The sequence below is a fragment of the Tenebrio molitor genome, chromosome 4, assembly GCF_963966145.1.
Source record: "Tenebrio molitor chromosome 4, icTenMoli1.1, whole genome shotgun sequence".
Lineage (NCBI taxonomy): Eukaryota > Metazoa > Arthropoda > Insecta > Coleoptera > Tenebrionidae > Tenebrio > Tenebrio molitor.
In genome coordinates, this window is record NC_091049.1 from 5,094,229 (window position 1) to 5,106,800 (window position 12,572).

General features: G+C 33.6%; 1 long non-coding RNA gene across 1 annotated transcript; it reads left to right on the forward strand.

The window, feature by feature from the left end:
• Positions 1 to 6,544: 6,544 nt before the first annotated feature.
• On the forward strand, positions 6,545 to 7,612 carry LOC138129680 (uncharacterized). The gene is made up of 2 exons (XR_011159341.1): positions 6,545 to 6,839; positions 6,888 to 7,612. It is a non-coding gene; the product is annotated as an uncharacterized lncRNA (long non-coding RNA).
• The last annotated feature ends 4,960 nt before the right edge of the window (positions 7,613 to 12,572 follow it).

The window sequence follows — 12,572 nt, forward strand, 5'->3', positions numbered from 1 at the left end:
GGTTAGGTTAGTAAAATTCTGTAAGTTTCAAGTAAATTTATTTTCAGGTTAACTGTTCTCTTCCAAATTCTCTCCTAATTATCAGTTTGTCCTAAACACATTTTTGTAATGTTGCAGTTTAAGGTCCTACTAGTACGCACCGCTACGCGCACGGGGAATACGTGCACGATTTCTTCTCCCACTTTCCTCTGTATTTGCAGTGAAATGAACTTACACCGTTGCCAGATTTATTAAAGAATTAACACGCTTTGTCCGCGCACGCTTTTCCCACGCTTTTCCCGTGCGCTTTTCTCGATTACGTGCGGAATCAGGATTGTTCAGATTGTTCTGCTTTTGTTACCATAGGGAAACAATTTTTTGTTTATGAAAAATTGTGAAGGTGTTTAAATTATATAAATTCGACTATATTATAGTAGGTAACCGTTTGCACCGTCGTAGCTTAAAAATAAGAAAAACATAAAACCTTGGTTACAATTATTAAAATCGTAGCAACAATTGTTTTTAAGGTTGCTTTAAAAATAAGGAACGTCGATGCAAATGGCCTTAAATAATATTATACCCCTTTTTTCGTAACGTATGCTGCTTTTTTTGTTCAAATTTCTGACAAGGCCATCTGAATCAAAAAGCTACGCTTATAAGGCCGTTTCAATTTTCGATTTTTCCATATAAACTTTGTTTCTGTGACATTTCGGGCGGCAGAACCTTTTTGCGCTCCATCTACCGATTTCGAACGCAATTGATTGAGACTTTTTCCACTTTTTCTTTGAGGTTAAGTGCTTAAAACGTCAATTAAAACATGAATGCAATAAAATATCTAAGATCCGAGCTTTTTTTGGACACATTCTGGGCTAGCAAAATACTAATAAATTAGAATTGCAAAAAACCATGAAATCATAACACAAGGTATGTATATATATGTATATTTCATGTAGCCAGTGGCGGCTCGTAACATTTTTGGCTGGGTGGGCAGACATTTTAATGTTATTATTACATTTTTTATTATGTTTGTTGTAATTGCTGGAAAGGAATTTCTGTGTTAGTCACTGCTAATTGCAGTGTCCAGCAAGAACCTACGGGAAGGTTCAGAAAATCTCTTGCCGGGAAAGGAATTAGGAATAGGAAGTGTTATTTGTTATTATGGAAGTGATGAGAGTGTTAATATACAGTGCATTTTTTTTAACTGTTGCCATAGGGAATTGCATGGTAAAACTTATACCCCCTGTTAACTTTTGTTCTGATGAAAATATTCAAACCATTTTTGCAACAAAGTTGGAAGATTTTTTAAACTATCGGATAGATTACAATTCAATATCCTAAACTGTCGAAAAAGTTGTGAAAAAAATATTATAAAGTGCGCCGGAATAATAGTACGTCGAGCGGCCGCCAGAATAGCGTCCCTATCGGCTCAACCAGCATCTGACCAAATTCCATTACAGTGCGACATTTACAAAATAGTCGAAGAAAAACATTTTGAACAATTCTTTTGATAACACAAGCCTGCACTGATTTCGATGTTTGCATAAAATTGACAGTTTTTGAACAATTTCGGCCCCCTGATTACGAAAATGATTTTGGTTTTGCGCTATCACGTCTAGTTTTTTCACAAATCGTTTTTTCTTAAAATTGAAATGTCCACCTAGAATGAATGAATTATTTCAAAATTTCGATATTGTAATATCGGACAACAATATGGATATTCGAAATTTCCTTGTTTTATTTGCGAGTGGGACTGCCGGGCACGAGACAAGCATTGGACTCAAAAGAAGTGGCCTTTAACAACTAGACTTGTACCGGGAAGCAATAATAAAAAATAATTTAGTTGTATCCTAAAAAAGTAGTACTTATTAGGTACGACCAATGCATATCAAACTTTGTTGATGAAGCAATTTGTAAAGCCTCTTGATAAAAATGGACAATGTTTCAAGTATTAATGTACAAAGTTACCAGATCTCTCCAATGCCAAATGAAAAGAGGTTAGGACCTCAAATAAGATCTTTGTACAAAGGTAATGATTTTCAAAATTCTATGAATGTTGTTGAAAGGAATGCCTGGACGGCATTTAAGAATGTCATAGCAAAGTTGCTTGGAAATCACAAAGATGAAGACTACGAAAATATTGTAAGAATCATGTTTAAAAATTTTCACATCTTGGGATGTAGTATGAGTTTGAAAGTGAATTTCCTCTTTTCGCACTTAAATCTTTTTCCTAAAAATCTTGGTGCTGTCAGCGAGGAACAAGGGGAACGTCTTGATCAAGATATAAAACAAATGGAGAGGTGATATCAAGGAAGATGGAGCGTATCAATGATGGTAAACTTTTGCTGGATGTTACAGCGCGATGTACCCAAAAAAAAATACAGCAGGCAATCAATTAAAAGAAGTTTCCTCACAAAGCGTTAAAGATGCCATTCTCATAAGGAATAAAAAATTTAGTTAGATTATTAACCAAGAATTATTATAAACATCTTATTTTCCTAAATAAATTGCTTAATTTTTTTTTGTTAATTGTGAAAAAACCTGACGTGATACAAAAAAATGAATTGTATTTTTGTAATCAGGGCTCCAATGTTATACAAAATCAGTTATCAAAATCAAAACATCGATTAAAAAGTTTTGTTTTGCAGGCCTGTGTAATTTCTGTTAATTTGTTGAATTATTTTTGCGTTAACGTTATTACGTTTTGTTTTTTTATAAAGAAATTTAATCATAGCCACGAGAAGATCTCCCTATTTATTTTTTAAATGAAACTGACAAAAATCAAAAGTGGGGATAGGCAGTTGCTGGTTGAGCCGATAAGGACGCTATTCTGGCGGCCGCTCGACGTACTATTATTCCAGCGTGGTACAAATATTTTTTCACAACTTTTTCGACAATTTAGGATATTGAATTGTAATCTGTCCGATAGTTTAAAAAGTCTTCCAACTTTGTTCCAAAAATGATTTGAATATTTTCATCAGAACAAAAGTTAACAGGGGGTATAAGTTTCACCATGCAATTCCCTATGGCAACAGTTAAAAAAAATGCACTGTATAGTCAACAAAAATAACAAATTTTCCATAAACATAAAACAAAAAATAAATTCTCAATAAAGTAAATACAATAAATTCTAAATAAACAAAAAATGATGTTGCATTTTTTTATAAATAAGTAATTATAAATTAAATCGATCGGCGAAATAATCAATTACCTGGTCAAAAAATGTATCCGTTTTACGCAATGACTTTATTAATTCTTTTTCTATCGAAATTTGACTGAGATTATTTAGTCGAAATTGATCTATTGTGTTGAATCATAAGAAGACAAGAATTCCGAGAGTTCCCTATAATTACCGCGATTTGACGAGTCTTCTTTTTTATTGTGACCTCGGAAAGCTCAATTCTTGGGTACCCAAAAAAATTGTCATATCGATGAGACGTTTTAATTTCCCGATTACTTTTCCAAAGAATTTTCTATGTTTTGCTTTCCAAATAATTTTAATTTTAAGGCCGCGTACGTATGATCTTTAGATTTCCCGTGTTTTTCGACCGATTGATGCAACGTCTTCAAATTATCGACTCCTGTCGTACACGATGGGCTTTTTAATTTGGAATTGTTGAACAAAAGACAGGGCCAGCAAAAAAATTATTTTTGATTTCACTACCCGTCAGCCAATGACACGATGAATTAAATTTACGATTAGAATGAATTTAATGAAGGGGTTCGCCTGTCTAATTGTTTAATAAAAACTTTGTCATCGTACGATAATTTATTAAACGCGTTTGTCATTAAATAATTAACCAAATCACCGTTATTTCTTACTAATTCTCGCAAATTCTTCGTGATGAATTGACGAACTACCACACGAAAACCAACGATCTTGCCAACGACTAAGTTGTGCGGACGTTACCGATTAGGTACCGATTCTTGACGAAGTTACAGGGAAGACATGTCTGGCCTGCTACGAGTATTATACGAATGAATTTATTTATTATTGTTTTAATAGCTTTATGGTTTATTTTAGACATATGCTGTCGCGGAGGTTTTTGAAGATTTTTCTCTGATATTCAACTTTCTTTTATAACTTTTTTTTATATTTTTAAGAATAACGCCAGCGTTTTGCAATAATTAAATCTTGGTCAAAGAAAAATTATTTTAATATTTTTTTTATTTAAAATTAAGTGAATAATTTCTCACAATTACTAGTTATTTCAATGTATCTTAGCCCTAAATATTATTACACAAAATTTGGAATAAATTAATTGAACAGGTTGGGAGAAATTAAATAAAATGTGTACAAATGAATGCTTTTTTTTCACTCAGGGCAGACATGTCTTGCCTTAATTACTCAATCTTAAACAAACGTTTCTACTTCGGTCTCTTTCTTTCGCAGTTTCGCACGGTTAGCCATAATACTCGTAGAGCTTTCATATTTCAACGAACACCTCTCAGGGAAGACATGTCTACCCTGACAAAAATTCGCCTTGGAAATGTTTTGATGTACCTATAAAAACATTTACTTTCTAATAACAAATCATCAATTAAATAATTGGTAAATTTAAAAATTAAAATACATAAATTTAAAAAAAATATGTCATTTGGTTTTGGGTGGGCACTGCCCACCCTGCCACCCCTGACGAGCCGCCACTGCATGTAGCAATAAACACCACAAGTCTTTTTTAATTATAGATACTTACAAAAATAGAAGGACAAGGAACAGCATCTTTACATAAGCGTCGTCTTTTGGGGGTTGTAATGTAATTATAGAGACTTGTTGAAAATGCTGCTCACAAATTTCTGAGTAATCCGTAATTTTTGTAGTCTTTTATATTACAAATACAAATTAAAAGGTTGTGCTTATCATTGTCTCCATAAATTTGTTTACCGCAAAATGTTTCAAAAGCTTCGAACCATTTTTGTCTTTGTTTCATATTGTTGCGAATTTCAAATAAGCGAACATCTTTTGCCCCACAAATGAAACACGCTTTTACCATTTCATGTAAAATAGAAGGGTAAAATTTTAAATTGCCGCCAATATTGTAGCTTTGATTTGTTAATCGGCCACCGAGGCCGCGCAATAAGGTTCTGTCTTCTTTTGTTTTATGGCCACTCTGCAGAAACAATTATTATGTACATTGAAACGGCCTTATAAGCGTAGCTTTTTGATTCAGATGGCCTTGATTTCTGAAATCTGGTGGCGCCATCTTGTGGTGTAAATCGTAGGCATGCCAGCCATATCGATCTATCGGTATAACATAGACATCTACTATGTCCTCTAGACCACAGACAATTAAACTATAGTAAGACTGTCAAAAGGGATTACATTTTTGGTGACGCGCTCAAGTGGCGCTGCCCGAGCGTTAGGCCAAACTAATGTATAACAAGTTGCATATCTGACTAGTTTTTGTATACCTATAGTTGCCTTTTTTTTTCAATTTGATTTAAATTGATACTTATCTAAAAAAAATAAAAACGACTAATTAAGTATTAAACATTTTAATACAAATTCTAACATATACAACAAATTAGTAGTTCATTAAACGATTTTGTGTGTAAATTGGGATTTTTTGGGCATGAGTGGCCTAGTTTAAAAGGCGAGTGAAACTGAATTGAAGGGTAGAATTATTTCAATAATTTGATTTTGCGTTAACTTTTAAAATTTCTGGAGATAATTTTAGAATCGTGCAAAAGATTTTTTAATTTTGAAATTGTTTTTTGCTGATATCGGTCCATATAATAAATGTTTCTACCTTTTGAAGTAAGACTACTAACTTTCTTGCATTCAAGTACTTGCAACACACTAGAAGATTTTGTTGGGTGTCTATTTTGGGCCTTGGGCATAACAAGAAGGATTAGATTCTCTATAGTGGGATTTTCAGTAATCGTAGATTTTCCAATTTGTTCAGCTGATCTAACATTGTTTACGGAAGTTTGTTTGTCTTCATGAAGAAAAATCGACGGCAGAACGTATTTATGGAGTTTTGCTTTTTGAGTAAAGAAATTGTTGCCAAAAATGTTTCTCGCAAATAAAAGCATTATCTGTTTTGAAGGGTGGTGCAACATTTACCTAAAGCTTCTATCCATCGTTTCCTTTGTTCTTCTAATTTTTGAAATTTAAAATGTTAATTTTTTATCGCCGATCTTGTTTACAAAGCATTTATGTTTAATTTTTCCCATATCCAAATAAATAAAATAAAAATTGCGATCTGAAAAACCATATTTCGTACTTTTTCAAAAAGAAAAAGATAACTCACCAAATAAAAAGATAACGAAAAATTATCTCAAGATACTGCTTTGGAGTAACTTATTTTGTAGAACAATTTATAAAATTTATTGACTAAACCTTGACAGAAATTAGAAAATTCAAAATTACTGATGAGTGATGACATTATTAATTAATATTCAAATCAACCTTCTTTTTAAACGGAACTTCCCGATCGGATTAACGAGTAAACTCGGTAATTTAGTTTGGCCTAACGCTAGAGCAGCGCTAGTGTTGTCAGTGTCTCCCATGTTTTATACGGGTTTTGAAAGTCTTAATTCTGTTGATGGTCTGTGCTCTAGACCACAGACCATCAACAGAATTAAGACTTTCAAAACCCGTATAAAACATGGGAGACACTGACAACACTAGCGCTGCTCTAGCGTTAGGCCAAACTAAATTACCGAATTTACTCGTTAATCCGATCGGGAATTTCCGTTTAAAAAAAAAGTTGATTTGAATATTAATTAATAATGTCATCAGTAATTTTGAATTTTCTAATTTCTGTCAAGGTATAGTCAATAAATTTTATAAATTGTTCTACAAAATAAATTACTCCAAACCAGTCTCTTGAGATAATTTTTCGTTATCTCTTTATTTGGTAAGTTATCTTTTTCTTTTTGAAAAAGTACGAAATATGGTTTTTCAGATCGCAATTTTTATTTTATTTATTTGGATATGGGAAAAATTAAACATAAATGCTTTGTAAACAACAAGATCGGCGATAAAAAAAATTAACATTTTAAATATCCAAAATTAGAAGAACAAAGGAAACGATGGATAGAAGCTTTAGGTAAATGTTGCACCACCCTTCAAAACAGATAATGCCTTTATTTGCGAGAAACATTTTAGCAACAATTTCTTTACTCAAAAAACAAAACTCCATAAATACGCCCTGCCGTCGGTTTTTCTTCGTGAAGACAAACAAACTTCAATAAATAATGTTAGACCAGCTGAACAAATTGAAAATTCTAGGATTACTGAAAATCCCACTATAGAGAATCAAATCCTTCCTGTTATGCCCAAGGCCCAAAATAGACACCCAACAAAATCTTCTAGTGTGTTGCAAGTACTTAAATGCAAGAAAGTTAGTAGTCGTACTTCAAAAGGTAGAAACATTTATTATATGGACCGATATCAGCGAAAAACAATTTCAAAATTAAAAAATCTTTTGCACGATTCTAAAATTATCTCCAGAAATTTTAGAAGTTAACGCAAGATCAAATTATTGAACTAGATCTACCCTTCAATTCAGTTTCACTCGCCTTAAACTAGCCCACTCATGCCCAAAAAATCCCAATTTATACACAAACTCGTTTAATGAACTACTAATTTGTTGTATATGTTAGAATTTGTATTAAAATGTTTAATACTTATTTAGTCGTTTCTATTTTTTTTAAATAAGTATCAATTTAAATCAAATTAAAAAAAAAATAGGCAACTAGGTATACAGAAAGTCATATATGCAACTTGTTGTACATTAGTTTGGCCTAACGCTGGGGCAGCGCCACTTGAGCGCGTCCCCGAAAATGTAATCCCACTTGACAGTCTTACTATACAGGGTCTCTATAAATGATTGTCGGGTCCAGCCAGTCATGGAAACTTGTCAAATTTTGAATGTGCCGCTTTGTTCGGTAAATAATGAATGTCACATTTTCAGGTTAAGTTGTTGGCTTTTAACCAGAGACAAGTTTCAACTGTGTTTTGCTCCTGCTGACATTAATGTATTTATTATTTCATATCAACACCAACAGGGAGCAATTATTACCCCCATCGTACCGCCACACAGTGTACAGGAATTGGTATGAGAACAAATCCAAACAGATAAATAATAAATATTGAGAACACCTTGTCCTTGTATGCCACTAGACAATAATGCCTTTTTGTCTGCTTTCACATTTCTTGTTTTATGCTAGTGATAAATACGACCTAGACTGAATTGTCGAATACGGTATTGACTCCCATTTTTTCTTCCAATATAAATAACAGTGTTTTTCACGACAAATAAGTCTCAGTATAATCAAATTTATTCAACAACATAATTTATAACTCTAAATAACGATAAAAAATTGGTATTTTTTTTATAAAGTAGATTGAAAATGTCCCCCATTAACTTCTAAACACTTGACAATTCTTCATTTATTTTCAAAAATATTTTGCAGTATTTCTTGGTTAAGGGTACAGCAACACTGCTATTCGCAGTTCCACACGCCAATTTTCAAAACATGTAAAGGAGTCTCAACAAATTGGTGCAGATTCTCAGCACTCCAAATTCTGAAACTGAGGTAATTTTGCAACCGATTACAATATTAAACACAACTTTGATAATCTGCAGGTTGGAGTTTTTGTACATTATTTTATAAGGATGCAGTTGTTGCTTATTTTTAATGATTTTGTGACAAGTGCTTCGTGGTACACCAGATTGTTGAGATAAATGGGCTACGGATATCTGTGGAATCTTTTCCACCATTTCTTTCAAATCCTCGATTACTTCATCAGATACTGGTGGTCGTCCTGATGATTTACCCTTGTTAATTGTTCCGATTGTTAAAAATCTGTTCACAATTCGCCCAATGTGAGTTAACAATCATCTTGAATGTTGTCCGGATATTTTACTGGAATTCATTTTTACAAACAGATAATTCCCCATTAATAAACACTTCGAAAGTAAAAAACAACAATGAACGTGTTCTGTTTAACAGAATAAACCATTGTAAAGAAAATAAAGCTAAAACATAAAACATTAAAATATAACCTCACAAATTTTACCAGTCTGTTTACCTCTAAAAGCGGACGTACTTGCAATTTTTATTGAAAAACACAGATTTTTGGTATTTATTAACTGTGATTAACTGCGACAAAACGAATATATGGAACGAAAACTCGACTGACAAGCGCGAACAAAACGTCATTAATGTCAGAAGTGACCGTGAAAACGTATACTGTGGTGAAAACGAACTAGAATTTGGCATCGGTTTCAAAAAAGCGGAACAGTAAAATTTTTTTCCAAGGCTGGCTTGACCAGACAATCATTTATAGAGACCCTGTAGTTTAATTGTCTCTGCTCTAGACAAGTGTAATGTCAGTGGTGTAATGTTGGTGGTCTATATAAGCACCACAAAATTACATTTGAAATTAGAAAAGACTTACAAAAGATTTTCGCCAATTTGTTATAAATAGATAATGGTTACGTATTCGTGAGCATGCCAGCCATATCGATCTGTCGCGCGTTCAAAGGTTGGAAAACCGTCAATTAATTGTGTTTTTTTAAAGCATAGATTAATTGGAGCATGTTGACAGCTAACCTAAAATGTAGAGCCAAAAATATCTCTTTTTTTCTTTCTTTGCAATGTTTTACATTAAAAATAGAATAACTTAACAATTCCTATTCTTGTATACATGTTCGATTATGTCTTAATTAAACATAAACAAATGTCATCGTGTCAAATGGCGGGAAATTCAAATTAAGAGCACGAAGCTAATATGGCAGTTCCAATTCAATAATTGTACTTTTCACTTTTGTGATAATTACTGTAAAAATGATTAATAAAATGTTACTTGAATAATGTGTGAGCGTATTTTATTATTGAAATTTTTTATTTTTTATTCTTCAGAAGCGCCCGTACTGTGGCGCCCTCATCGGCGAAAATGGGCTCTTTCTCGGAAACATTTTCACAATGCTTTTTTAATGAAATGAACAGGCCGGTTATTATACAGCAGGTCGTGTGCCGAATATATTTCTCCTGAATTTTAACTCGTTGCTATGATATTTGGAAATACAACTCGTGCTGTTTCAAAAGCAAAGAGGTTTTTTTGCAACTCGAGTCAACTTTACTTGGAGTACCTATGCAATAGAAATTTAGTTTGTGTGAATTTTATAGCGACTTTTTAGTAATTATTTATTTGAGGTTAGGTACAGCATAAATAGATTTACAATTATTACAGCAATGCTAGCAATATTGATTCGTCAAAGTTACCAAACACGATGACAGCTAATACCAACCTAATTTTTCATCCGTACTTTTTTGCAACTTGATCACCATTCAGGATAATTAACAGTTATATCCATGGACAATTAACCAATTTTTGTTAATTAACATGGTTAATTAACACTGTTTCTATTATGATAATTAACCGTCTATTATGGTTAATTAACGTTAATTAACAACGGTCAATTATACCACTCCCAACACTAAATGTTATGAATTGAGAAATTAAGTCCAACTAAATATGCCGCCAGAAACCAAAATTGATTGTGAAATATCATAGGGATTTTTGACAACATTATAATATGCATTTTAAAAAACCATAAAAAACAGCTTGTTAGTACCGGGTGATTTTAAATGAATGTGACTTTTTTTCATAGGTTGGTAATATTATTGTTGGTTATTCTGCTTTTTAATGTGATAGTTGACATAAACATCATAGGCTTCTGCAGATTTTCTTACAATTTCTGGAAGATTTGCATGGGAATTAAAAGTTCACTGTTTTCCAGAAATATTTGCTCTGATCACATGAATCATAGAAAGAGAAAATGTAAAAAAAGAAACAACTTGATTAAATGTAATTAATGTTAGTAAACAAGAGCGATGTTGACTTCAAAATGTTTAATTGTTGCCAACAATGCCAACACAAAAAAAGTCCCTAATATATGTTCTTCACGTTGAGTTGACAATTTCAAGGTCAAATATTTTATTTTTTGGCTCTGTAATTATGTTTTGTAAATAGTGACATGCAGGTAAACACCGTTCACGTTGAATTAACCATTGCTAAATCGCATTATGTTGGTTAGCTACATGTCACTATTTACGAAACATAATTACAGAGCAAAAAAATTAAATAATTTGACCTTGAAATGTTCAACTCAACGTGAACAAGGTTTACCAATTATTAAAACAAGTGATTTAACTACCATTTAACAAAAATCCGCAGAAGTCGACAAAAAAAATTTTCAGAAAGATTTGATGTCATTGAAACGGCGTTGGTCAGTTGGGCCAGGCGTCAGGATTTATTTATCGTTCAGTTGGGCCGATCCAGGGCCGCCGCGTACAGGTGTGCAGGTTGTTCACCGCACAAGGGCGGCAAATTAAAGGGGCGGCATTTTGAGATTGGTGTTAACCAAAGTACACATCAGTGTACTTACATATTACTTTTATAATAAAATTTATGGTAATTGTTCACTTTAACTACTTCTGGAATTTTCGCGTTTTTTCTGGCTAGACAGCCTCAGGGCATCCTCCTAGATCGTGTCCCACCATTCAAACCTTGTGCAAATGCCTTTTTTTTCTCTCTTGTTGTGTTTCAAGGTCGTGTCAAGCTCGCGCCAAGTCTTAGTATAACTAAAGGGTAAGGAAAATTTTCAAACAAAAACTATAATGTTTAAACGCTTCTTTTGTAAATTAAAGTTAAATTCACTTACCTCTCCATGACCCTGCTGTAACATAACCTTAAAACGAATAGGTATTATAAAAGTTATTACAAATCAAATGAAAATTTGCAATGAAAATTGCAAATCAGAATAAGTCGTGAAACGTTAGGATGAAGCCAAAAACCAGCAAAGTACTGTAAAAAACAGCAAAACACTGCAAGTCAAGGCGCCAAGTAAAATGTCAAACGACAAGTGAATTGTGGTAACTGTTTCTTTCCAACGTTCCTTTCGTAATTCGAATTCCTAAATTGGCGCCATTATTAAACTCCACCCACCCTCGGTCATTGGTCGGTACGCGTTGGAAAAGAAGTGTATACTCGTGGTCCCGTGGTTTTAAAGATTTGTTCTCTATCTCTGTCAGCTGCCATCATGCACTATTTGAAAAAAGCGGAAATGTCGCGTAAATGCGCACTGCCATAAAGTGGTACTAAATGCAGAGCGCACCATGTGGAAAGATCCCAGCAGAGGGCCAGCAGTGTCACTACTGTCACTAACGCTTGCGCGTAGTTTGAGAAGAGTCATAAACTGGTACCAGAGAGTGGCCGACTGATAACGCATCTAAAGCATTGACGGTATAGGGCTATAGGGAATGCTCCCTCCTGTTAATACTACCTCCATGGTTGGAAGAGTGGAGATGGAGACCCTGCGTTTGCCGTCGAGGTCTACTTCAACCCTTCCGAAATCGCTTCAATGTTGGGTCGTGTCCCGAACCAGAAATCAATTGTTACATGGGTCACTACATTCAGACAAACCGGGAGTGCGACAAGACGAAGAACTGGAGTTTCACTTCAATAAGGGGCAATTTGTAGTAGAGAACTCGCTCGCCAGATTTGGCCCCTTGCGATTTTGTTTATGGGTTTTTTTGAAATCTCGCGTTTATATCAACCATCTAAGGACCCTACAAGA